Below are 12,317 nucleotides of genomic sequence, written 5' to 3' on the forward strand. Positions count from 1 at the left end.
AATATGTTTCTGTAAAACTGTATTTAACTCCATTCTCTTAGGAACTCCTAGCAAAAAGTAAATGTTTTTCCCCATTGCTCACAAGTTTTACAACAGTAATCTGGAACAGAGCTGCAGTCATTGTGACATCAGAACTAGCTCCATGGGAGATTCCCTCTCAACTCATAGACACCCATTACAAGAACACAGAAATAGGAAGCTTGAGATGGGCTGAATGGGCAGCTTAACCCTTGGTTGGCATATCAATACTCTTGATACCCTGACTACTATTCTGAATTCCGGCACAAGTTAGAAAAGAGAATTATTTGCGATCTAATTAATTTAGCTGTGTGATTTGTGTTCTATCCACAAAATTAGGTTGTCTATAACATGATTATTGTAATAAGCTTCCTTTTTATTTGACAACTTTATGCTTTTTTATTGTCTTTTAAACACATTTCCTAGCTGTAGCCTTTCTTTTCCTTTCCTTTCTCCTTTTCCCCTTTTTCTTTCCCTTCCCCTTTTCCGAGGTGGTTGTTCAGAACACAGCCACAAGGTTTTAGACAACTTGCACTGACACTTGCATTTTTAGTAGTGTAGACTGTCTGGGGACAATACAGGGAAACATTAAATCACGTTTAATGTAGAACAACAGCATCTATAGTTTTATCAATTCATTTGGTAGCTGTAGCATAGCTTCAATCAGCTTTCAGATTATTGAGGTTACAACTCTTTACACCACCAGCCAAAATTATGGAAGTTGTAGTCCCAACCAATTTGGAAAGTACCAGGCTGAGGAAAACCACCTAAAAGCATTAATAGAAAGGGCTTCCTGTTTTGCAAAGTTTGAGAATTCCATTCAGTACAAGGCAGGTTTGTCTACTTAGATCAGTGTTTCTGAATCTCAGCAACTTTAAGATGTGTAGATTTCAATGCCCAGAATTCTGCAACTACCAATAGTCTTCCTTAATAATTTTCTGAATAGGTCTGCATTTTGATCAATGATTTATCTGCAATCAGTATTTTTAGTTCTGAATAATTAGCAAGTATTTTCTAATCATTTCCTTGGTTGCCTCTTCAGCATCATTACACACAACAAGTGTTGTATGTACAATATATTTTGTTTTGAAAAAACAAAAGTTATTCCCTTCCCTTAGGGAGATATTTCAAAGAAAAAGACTATGGAAGTCTATAAGAAAATCCAATTCCATACAAAGCTATATTTAATTTATTCTGTATGCTTTCCCAACTGTTTCTTTACACATTCTAATCTAATCTATTTTGATAATATTAAAATTTAAACAAATAGGGCAGGGGTCAGCAACCCATGGCTCTGGAGCCGCATGTGGCTCTTTCAGCGCTCTGCTGTGGCTCCCTGTCGCTGGTCAGCTCCACAATTGATAGGGCTTTTGGTTAGGACAGGTAAAGGAAAAGGGATGCCACACTAGGAGGACTCTATGGTGGGGGGACCAGACTTCCGGTCGGCTCCAGAATTGAATGGGGGACTTCCGGTTAGGACCTTTGTGACTCTTTGAATGTTTAAGGTTGCTGACCCCTGAAATAGGGTGAAAAAATCAGCTTTATCAGAAACAGTTCAGCAGCTCGAATAATATATAATAATCCCAAGGTGATAAAGAATATAAAAATCAAAGTATAGGGAGCTGATGCAAACACCCAGGCTAATGTAGGAACTTATGCTGAAGGCTTCTGATGGAGTTATATGCTATATCAGAAAAAGTATGTTCAGTTCTTTGCCCAACACATTTAGTATGGGATTTGCAAATAGATCCAAACAAACAAAAAAGTGGCCTTAAAAAAACCTAAACAATTCTGTAAATCACAGGTAAATAAGGCCAAAAAGGAAAGAAAGCAAAAGCCCAACTATCAGATATTTTTGTACCAAAACTAAAGCAAAACATAATAATTAATATCAAAGAATTAGACTATAATGTATTGAGGACATGGTTTTATGCTACTCTATAATAGTTCAAACAAATTAAACACATTGATTTCTGTGGACTCAGCACATAGAGACAAATTACAATTATGCAGCAGCACATACCAGATGTAATTGTACTGTACTCCAGTGGACAACAGCTGGATAATATATGGATATGACCTCCATATATTACTATGTTACAGCCCCCATTAAGTCTCACCATTTGTACCTGGCTAGAGCTGAATGGAGTGGGAATTTAACCACATCACAAAGATACAGTTTGGTTTACAGTGTTATTTAATAAAGTTAGGAGGAAATAACCAATCTGGTACAATAATTCGCATGCTCAAATACTCTCTCAATAAAAGTAAAAAGAAATAATAATAAAAAGAGAGGGTAATGATGATCCCAACAAGGAGGGCCCATACTTTTTATTGGAACTTGAGAAAATTTTATGAACTATGTCCATTGTTGGCATATAGGTCTACCTTGGAATTTTTACTTACCTACATTTCTAATAAATGCATTTTACGTCCGAAGTATACTGCATTCTGCCTTGTTTATTCATGCTATAATTCACAGATTTACTGTAACAGTAATTGCATAGCAGTTTCCTCCTAAAAATGATTTGTTGCTCAAAAATCAGTTACCCTACAGCAGTTAAGATCGTAACACTCTACTGCTGAGTAAAAAAATGTTCTAAATGAATGTCCAGACTCCTATCTGAGCATCTTAAAAAAATTTCTCAGATGGATAATTTCTTGCTATGGCACAAGTGACACTCAAGGTGCAGAATAATCATGTAGAGCAATTGTGATGACAAGATGGCTACAGCTTCAGTCATACCAATTAGAAGTCACTGAGATTTTTAAAAAATTCCCTCTATATTCCATATTCTTATCAAGTATGCATTCTCCTTACTCTGAAAAGGTGTAGGTTATAGTGTTTGTGAGGAAAGCCTTTCCACACTATTACTTGGTAATAACAATTGAGTTATATCAACAGGTTATAGTGTAATGCTTTTTTTTCACATGATACAGCTGGACCCATTCCTGGTTTAAGAAGGAATCTTCTGGATGAGTCTTCAGCCATCTTGTTTCTTCCCAGTTTCTGCTAGTCAAATGATTAGAGGTAAGTTTTAAAGAAACAGCCAAAAATTGTACACTAAAGAATTACGGATTAAAAGTTTAGGATTTTCAATCATATTAACTACTTGTTTTCTCATTAAAATAAATGTTTCTCTTAAGAACACAGATTCTGTTCCTTTCATTGATGTGTGTTCTGTGCTAATTCCACCCACGTTTCCCATTTAGTAAATGTTTGACCTCAGTTATTTTCAGTCTTCTCAAGAGGGCTGTGGGAATAGCTAGTCTGGAAATACATCCAATAGTTGACTTTCATAAAATTGATATTTTGGAAAATGCTTTTGCATGCAACTTTAACTCGAAAAATATGCAGCCATCATGCAGCACTAGTTGCAAATAATTTCTCTGTTTCTTAAGTTGTTTAATGTCTGTGCTTATTGGACAGATTGTTTTAGATAACAAGGAGGATTAGTTCGATGTGGATAATAAATACATTCTGCAAAGACAATCTCATCCATACACTTCTGAGACTATTTAAACACATACATACTGCAAAATCAGTATGTCCCAAGAGGGAAAAAAGCAACAAAATTTCACATTAAGTGGTGATGTCCATAAATGTAGAGCTTTAATTATTGATCATAACTGACACTAGCCTCCAAATCATCACCTCTCTCCAAGTAAGAGAGTTCTTAAGAGTTAGTGAGAAGAATGCTCTTACATATGATCCTGAAAAGAAAAGGAGCTTTGGGAATCTGATGAAGATAAATTATTGCATCTCTCTCAGTTGCCTTGGATAATGGCATAATTGCAAATCGGGCAAATGCCACGTTTTAGCAACCACCGGTCAATACATCGTTTGTGGAAAATATGCCTGCAATTTAAAATCCGGACTATCTCTCTTGGCTTATACGTCTCTAAGCAAACCACACACGTTTCTTCTGCCAGATCAAATTCATCCTTTTTTAACTTCCGCAATTCAAGAGAATGAACAGCTTTTCGGAGTTCTGATTTCATCATTTGGGCTCTCCGTTCTTCATGTCTTATCATAATCTGCCCAGGAGTACAGCATATTAAGACATAAGCAACAAATGTCAAAATGAGAGAGTAAGCACACAGGTATATCTTCCAGAGGCACTGGGTTGCTCCCATTTCAATCATGGCAGTTACTCGAATACCTTCCTGAATCAAGCGAAGAATCTGCTTTCCTTTCAGGCTGCTAATCATGACAGCAGCAATCTCACCAGCATCTTCACGAGTTAAAATGAGACTCTCTCTCTCAGCACATGAATGATCATAGATAATGACCCCAGTAGCACCTTTCTGTGCTGCTGCCATTACTTTATCCTTAAAAGTACAGCCTCCTCTTGCAATGAAGGCAATCCAGTCCTCTGTATTTGGTGGTATGTTGAAGTTAGTCTCCACCCCACAAGCATTTTTAGCTTCACCTTCTGGGATCACCAACACACCCATCATCTTCTTGGAAGGCAGGTTCTCTTCAAATAAAGCTGGATGATAGATCTCTGACATGGCCCACTTTCCCCAATGAAGTGTTAGATTCATATAATACACGGATGGGCTTGCAGCTTGGGAATCCGGTACACCAAACATTAGGGAGAAACCCAAGGCCAATTTCCAGCAAAGTGAGATTTTTCTTCTGCAGTGATTAAAAGGCTTCATTTCTCCTTCTACCTTTTGCAAGTAGCCAGAATATTTCCTTTTTAAAAAATGATGATTTCTTCAAAGTGTAGAGGCTTAGATAAGTAACATTTCTTGTCCTGGTATATTTGGAGGAGAGATTATTTGTGGGATCAGCCAATCCTTTCAACTGCCATGTCAAGTGATGCACTTCCTAGTATCATAAACTAACATAAACAATGGCCTAGCTAATTTGAATACTGCAAGCTTATTGGCTAAAATTTTAAAATTTACTAAAGCTTTGGCTCTTAAGGCCAGTACTATAATTATTTGACTGATTTCATAACTTCATTTTAATTTTCTAGCTGCCTGAACTATTAAAAATTGAATGTTAAGTCATTGGACACTAAATATGCTGCATTTTCTACATTTATTTCACTTTCTAAATGTTTACAGGTGACACCACCTATTGATTTTCATGCCTGAGGATAATCACTATGAAGAGGATTGCAATGCAATTGTGATGGAATGTAGTCTAGATTTTCAGGAAGGAGGCAACTAGTTTGTGTGAGAGAAAGAGAATGAAGACAGCTCCTCCCTCATAGTCCCCAGAGTATATCCTTCATGTAGGTATAGTCTGCCTCAGTTTGACAATATTTTGTTTATAGGCATGGAACCAGTGGTGAAATTCAAATATTTTTACTACTGGTTCTGTGGGTGTGGTGTAGCTTGGTGGGTGTGGCTTGGTGGGCATGGCAGGGGAAGAATACTGCAAAATCCCCATTCCCTCCCACTCTGGGGCCAGCCAGAGGTGGTATTTGCCGGTTCTCCGAACTACTCAAAATTTCCACTACCGGTTCTCCAGAACCTGTCAGAACCTGCTGAATTTCACCCCTGCGTGGAACAATAAAGAAACCTGATTAGAATTCCTTTGTGTGTTCCTAGGAGTACTTCATTTGTACCCCAAATCTAAGCAAAATTTCTTAAATAGACACCTGAGGCTTAGATATTACTGTACTATCAGAGTATTTATTCACTTTCTAACTAGCTACAGTTTTGGACGAATAGCAGTTAAAGACATGACTAAGCTGAAAGACTCTTGATTTTCATTTCCTATCCATATCATTTTAATGCATACATTTTAATAATTTAATAATAATAATTGGAGGGTTAAAATGGCAAACTGGCAGATGATGTTAAAACTAGGGCTACCAATCTAGGCTGCAGTTTTCTTTAGATTTCAGTTTCTGTATAATTTTGCTGCCATCTAGTAATTGTCTGAATTGTTGTAGACCTGCACTGAATATAGAGGATAACCTTGACGAAGAGAGCTGTTGCCAAAGCTGAATGAGGCTTGAGCCTGGACTAAAAACATGTTTATGAAAATGATTCAGACATGAAGATAAGGAAGAAGGGAAGCACTTTAAGACTTGTAAATTTCTGTTACTTTAACCCTATAATAAAAGTAGTATTGGTAATTCATAACTTTGGGTTCCTAGTCTGGTCTTGTCTTGAAGGACTGACTCATTTACCCTTTGCAAGATTCCGTGACTAAAGCTGTCCTAATAAAAGTAGCTTTAGGTCTATGCACACAAACCCCCAAAATGCAATGTGTGTGGGGGCCCCCTTGCATGCACCCGGTCCCCGTGCATACACGACAGAGACCCAAAGACCAGTTGGTCGGTGGGAGGCATGTGCACATGCATAATGGAGCTGAACTGGGGTGACGGCTTGCATGCCATCAGAGAGGGTGCTGTGTGCACCCTGTGTTATTATTATTATTATTATTCTGGCACGTGTGCCATAGGTTTGCCATCACGATTTTTATGTGTGAGGTCTCCTTGTTATATTATTGTGAACTGTTGCTGTTCTCTTTTTCTTTGAAAACTACATCAACTGTAGGAACAACCTCAAATCATTCAACAATAATAATAGTGATCTTAACCCAATGTTACAAGTATTATTAAGAGGAAGACTGAGAAAGATGATAAAATAGCGGATGGAGAGCCAGTTTGGTGTAGTGATTAAGGTAGTGGTCTAGAAATCAGGAGACTAAATTTAGGCATGAAAGCCAGCTGAATGGAAAAGATTAACAAACATTTGGGCTACAGATTAATCCCTTCAGAGTTTGTAAATTTGTTTATGAAAGCTTGACATCTTAATTATATATAAAGCTTGATATAATGTTAATAGCCATCCAGACAAATATTATTTATATTACATCTTCTTTTATGAGCCATTAACATTTAGCAAAATATTAAATATTTAGCAGCTCAATGGTTTGTACATACTAAAATTATAATTTAAATATTTTGTCTTCATCTAAGAATTTTCTACAGATTATACTGGTAACAATAAAGCTTTGTGACGGACAGAGGGGGAGGGAGGGAGGAAGAAAATGACAGAGAGAGAAAGGAAAGAAGAAAAAGGCATTTAAAACTGAGAGTACCAATAAAGCACTGCCAAAAAACCCCCCAAAACAGATTAGTAAATCAGACTACTCCAGGGTGAAATCTACTTACCTTCCCTACTGGTTCGGAACGCGCGCACTCGCACTCCGCTCATGCGCACGCATCATGTGCAATTTTGGACCCTCTGCGCATGCACAAAGTCTTCTGCGCATGCGCAGAGGGTCAAAAACAGGTTACTTCCTGGTTAAAACCAGGAAGTAATGACGTCCAGGCAGGTGGGCGGACCTTCGCGCTGCTGCTTCTACCGGTTCTCCAAACCATGCACCACCACCACTACCGGTTTGCCCGAACCGGTAGCATTTCACCCCTGGACTATTCTGTTTTTTATTTGAGATTTACTAATTAGCAAGGTTGTAATTCATGACTACATTTGGATCTGTAAATTCTATTTACCAAACACCTGATTTATGACAAACTAGACTGGGGGGAAAAGTCATTATCATTCCAGAAGAAGGCAATACCAGACCACTTCCATATTGCTGGCAAGAAAATTTCATGGATATATCCATGAGGTCACTAATATTTAAATTTAACTTGAAAAGATGTAAACTTTACTTTTGCTGACACTGATGATAAATATCTAACAACCACAGATTCTATGCTAGGATATGCACTCTTTTAAAGCAGACCAAGATTAAATGTACATGCAAATCATGTTTTCTTTTTTTTCTTTTTCTTTTTTTTTTAAAAAATCATGTTTTCTAATTGATGTTGGACATACTTATGTTTGGTAGTTACTTCTCAAGGTGAGTTTTATCCCAGATCAAAGCAATCGGTTCTCAAAGGGCATAACAGACTGAAACTACAGATTGAAAGAATGGAATCAAAATGAAGCATGTAATCAGTCAGATGGACTCATTTTTGCAGTCACCCAACAGTGATCTCACTGAGGCAGAGATAAAAGAAATTGGACACTCCTGAGATAATAGTACAGTAGCAAGTCAGAATGTGATACTCCCTTGCAAGAAATTGATCAATTTTTCCAACTCTATAAGGGGTAATGGTTCCTATTATTACAGAGGAGAAAACCAAAATACCTAAACAAATCTAAGTTATTATTTTACTCTTTTATGATGTATTAAAATAAAACACTTACAGGGTTGAATTCCATGGGGACTGCTATCTTGTAATCTCACACTACAGCTCTTAGATTAAAAGACAAAACATTTAGAACTCCAAATTTGCCAGGATGAATTGGAACTCCAATGTCTCTTCCTAGAAATCAATTAGTTAGGATTCCCCAGTAACCCTATCAGACTAGTGAAAGGGGGCAGGGTTTTTTAATTAAAGAAAATATATTCTAATTACATAACCAATACACTAAATAAATTGGGAAAAGCTATAAGTAGAGGCAAAAGCATCTAAGTGCCTTAGAAATGCTAAGCTTTCAAGAACAAATACATGCTACTAGACTTTTTAGACTGATCTCTCAATTAGTCACATCTCAAGCTGAAGAGCATCAAAAATTATCTTTCTATCAGCCCTTCAGTTTGTTCTAAACCTGTTTTTCCTTTTTGTTTTTTGGGGGATTTTTGTAGAAGAAATATCAAGAGATTCAGAACTTTCAAAAATAGATCTGGTTCTGCAGGGTGGCAAATATATTTTTTCTAACACCAGAGTTCAGCAGTAATACCCAGTTCCTCCCATTTCGTCCTTTGTGCAAAATGTGCTCTGAATGTCAATACTTAGGGTTGACCTTCCATTTTTCAAGTCATAGACATATTATAAATATTAAGATTTGAAAGAATACCCCCCTAAGATAATAGTTATAATGTCACCATGAGTAGTGATGAGTAGAGCACAAATTTTTATATCCAAATCTGGTTCCAGAAAGGTATTAGTAATCTCTAATACAAAGCATTATTTCAGTTACAATACACTGCAAAACGATGTAAGCTTATGGAATACAGAACAACTGTATGTTTTTTAACATTAACAAAACATTCAGAAAAGTTGCAGACCTATGCTAATAGTAAACAGGGTGGCTGACCAAGATGGTCTAAACTGCAATATAATGCAAATGTTATTCTGCATATGTAACTCTTAGAAATATCCTTTCAATAAAACTGTTCATTTTCAACCATGTAGCAGGTAATAGTTAATGAAATATTGATTACATACACAAGTGATTAGTACACTTATTACAACAATTACCACATTTTATTCTAGAAAGCCTTAAAAGCATACTTTTCTCTGGAATTTCTCCTCCCTAGCTACTTTGATTGTTCCTTGCTCTGCAGAGAAAAGGAACGTATTCTAAGTACTGCTTAAATTTTATTACTACTTCTTTAGAAAGTTATCTTTGAAGAAGGCTCACCAGCACGGATGACAGGGTGCCTTTTTCTTTGAGGTGGCAATTGTTGCTTTAATGGACTCTTCTGACATTGTGCACAATACTAATCAGCAGTTTTGGGCTCTCATTGGCAGGATGTTGTCAACCTATTTCGTCCTTGCAACGGCCCACAACTTCGTGCTGTTATAAATGTCATCCATTCACTTTCACTTCAAATCTTACCAACAATGCTAAAGACAGATCTTTCTGTTTCTTTCGGTCACTATTCAATGGCTGATAAGGAACAAATGAACATTAAGAAGTAGTGAAACATCAGAACTTGGCCATGCCTGCACTTGAGAAATGGAGAAATGACATGAATGGGATTCTTGAAAACAGTAGGGGAAAAATAAGAAGGAAAATGGACAAACAGTCTTCTATTTTGGAATATTAACTTTTAATAAGAATGTTAGTGACGATAAAAAAATTGCCAAAAAACCTGTGACTGCTTCAGGCAGCATTAGGAGTCAAAAACTGACTTGAAGACACAACTGCATGCATGTACACACACAACTATAGTACAATTTATTCTGCCAATGTAAATCTAGCTGAGTGTACAAGATGATACAATATCACCTATCCTTTTCTCAGTCTGCCTTGAAGAAGTATTTCGCAAACTAGACTAGGCAAAAGATGGAATAAAAATCAACGGTGCATATTTAAATCACTTAAGATTTGCAGATAATGTTGTTCTCTTCTCACAAGATCCAGAAGAGACATAAGAGCTGCACGAAGCAGGAAAACCATTTAGCTTAAAAATAAACTTGAAAAAGAGCCAGGTTATGTTTAATAAATTCACTAAAGAAATAATTTTTTTTTATATCTGGAGAAGAACTAGACATAGTAGACAACTACATATACTTTGGCCAATGGATCCCAATGGAAGATGATACAACAAAGGAAATTGAACGGCGTGTTAAATGTGGTTGGGAGGCATTCGGCAAGCTAAGCGTAATTTTCAAGAACAATCTATCCTATGCCTGAAGAGAAAAGTTTTTGGTCAGTTGTGCTACCTACTCTAACGCATGCCGGTGAACCTCACAATCGATACAAAAGCTATGAGTGGTGCAAAGAGCCATAGAAAGATACATGCTCAGGATTACAAGACAAGATAGAAAAACCTGTACATGGATTAGAGAACAAATGATACGATATCATCAAGAGAGCAAAAGAATTGAAATGGAAATGGGCTAGTCACATAGCAAGAAGAACATGGCAGGTGGATCAAGGCAGTCATAGAATGGATCCCACTTGATAAAAAACATTGGGTACCGGGTTCATACTATCACGTATGGTGGACATGCCCAAAGGCAAAAAAATACTGGACAAAAATACACACAATTGGAAAAAAATAGTAACGCAACACATAGATTTAAAGCCAGAAATATTTCTGTTGGGTATTCTACCAGCAAAATATAATAAATGGAATACATATTTAATTTTACATGTGTTAACTGCAGCTAGAATTGTGTTTGCACAACAATGGAAAAATGAAGAGATCCCTACAGATGAAAATGTTATTAAAAAAATATTATAATGTGCAGAAATGGATAGGCTAACATTTAAAATTAAGGAGAAGGAAGAAACTGAATACTTTTTAACATGGGATTTGTTCTATCAATGGCTAACTAGTAGAAACAGAAGTTAGAAACTTAAAAGCACAAGGAAATGATTAACTACATTGAAGATTTATTAAAATTGATAAGCAAATATTATGTGATTATCATTGTTATGAATATTATCATCATTATTACTATTTTTCAAAAACAACTATACTCAGACAACACACTGTTCATATAGACACTGAATTTTTATGTTTAATATTAAAAAAAATAATAAAAATTATATAACAATAAAAAGCATCCAGAAAAGGGATCTTATTGCTTAGCGCATTGTAAGCTGCCCTGAGTCTCCGGAGAAGGGCAGCATATAAATCAAATTAAAAAACAAACAAACAAACAAACAAAAAACAAGATGGAACGACGATATCAGCAGGTATTGTGGGCCCAATTGGCAAAAGAAAGCTCAGGACTGTATTGGTTGGAAACACAGAAGAGGCTTTCAACCTGCAGTGGATAGACAATGGATAAAATGATGATGATGATGATGAAGTGTAGTTGCTGATATGAACTTTCTTTAGCTGAGTCTTGTTCAACAAGCTGATTAGTAGGCAAATTTTTATTTATTGAAGACTGCTTCTAACACATTTATTGAAGACTGCTTCTATATCAAATATAGTTTGGATGTTTAGCAGTTAAAACTGTTTTATAGAGATACAGGTAGTCCTCAACTTACAACAGTTCATTTAGTGACTGTTCAAAGTTACAATGGCACTGAAAAAAGTGACTTGACCGTTTTTCACAATTATGACTGTTGCAGCATCCCTGCGATCACGTGATCAAAATTCAGACACTTGGTAATTGACTCATATTTATGACGGTTGTAGTGTCCCGGGGTCATGTGATCACCTTTTTGCAATCTTCTGACAAGCAAAGTCAATGGAAAAGCTAGATTCACTTAACAACCATGTTGTTAACTTCACAACTACACTCATTCACTTAACAACTATGGCAAGAAATGTTGTAAAATGGGGCAAAATTTACTTAACAAATGTCTTGCTTACCAACAGAAATTTTTGGCTCAACTGTGGTCATAAATCGAGGACTACCTGTAGTTATACGGTCTAACTGAATTAATGGAGCCACAAATAATCATATTGTTGATAACGTAATGCACAAAGTTATACCATTTGCAGTATATATCAAATATCAAGATCCATTATAGAAACTAAAACAATGTAAGGAAAATCTTCCACTAAAGGTGATTCTTGGCAGCTTCCCAAAAAATTAAGAACAAAATACTATAAAAATATT

The 12,317-nt window shown here is 36.2% G+C and overlaps 1 protein-coding gene and 1 long non-coding RNA gene across 12 annotated transcripts in view; one reads left to right on the plus strand and one right to left on the minus strand.

Moving 5' to 3' along the window:
- Positions 1–12,317, minus strand: part of CADPS2 (calcium dependent secretion activator 2) — a 370,960-nt gene that overhangs the window by 275,618 nt on the left and 83,025 nt on the right. The window lies entirely within an intron of this gene.
- Positions 2,959–6,126, plus strand: LOC117673619 (uncharacterized). The gene is made up of 3 exons (XR_004593531.2): positions 2,959–3,049; positions 5,098–5,267; positions 5,934–6,126. It is a non-coding gene; the product is annotated as an uncharacterized LOC117673619 (long non-coding RNA).

Source organism: Pantherophis guttatus, chromosome 7, assembly GCF_059756535.1.
Source record: "Pantherophis guttatus breed Tessera chromosome 7, ASM5975653v1, whole genome shotgun sequence".
Taxonomy (NCBI): domain Eukaryota; kingdom Metazoa; phylum Chordata; class Lepidosauria; order Squamata; family Colubridae; genus Pantherophis; species Pantherophis guttatus.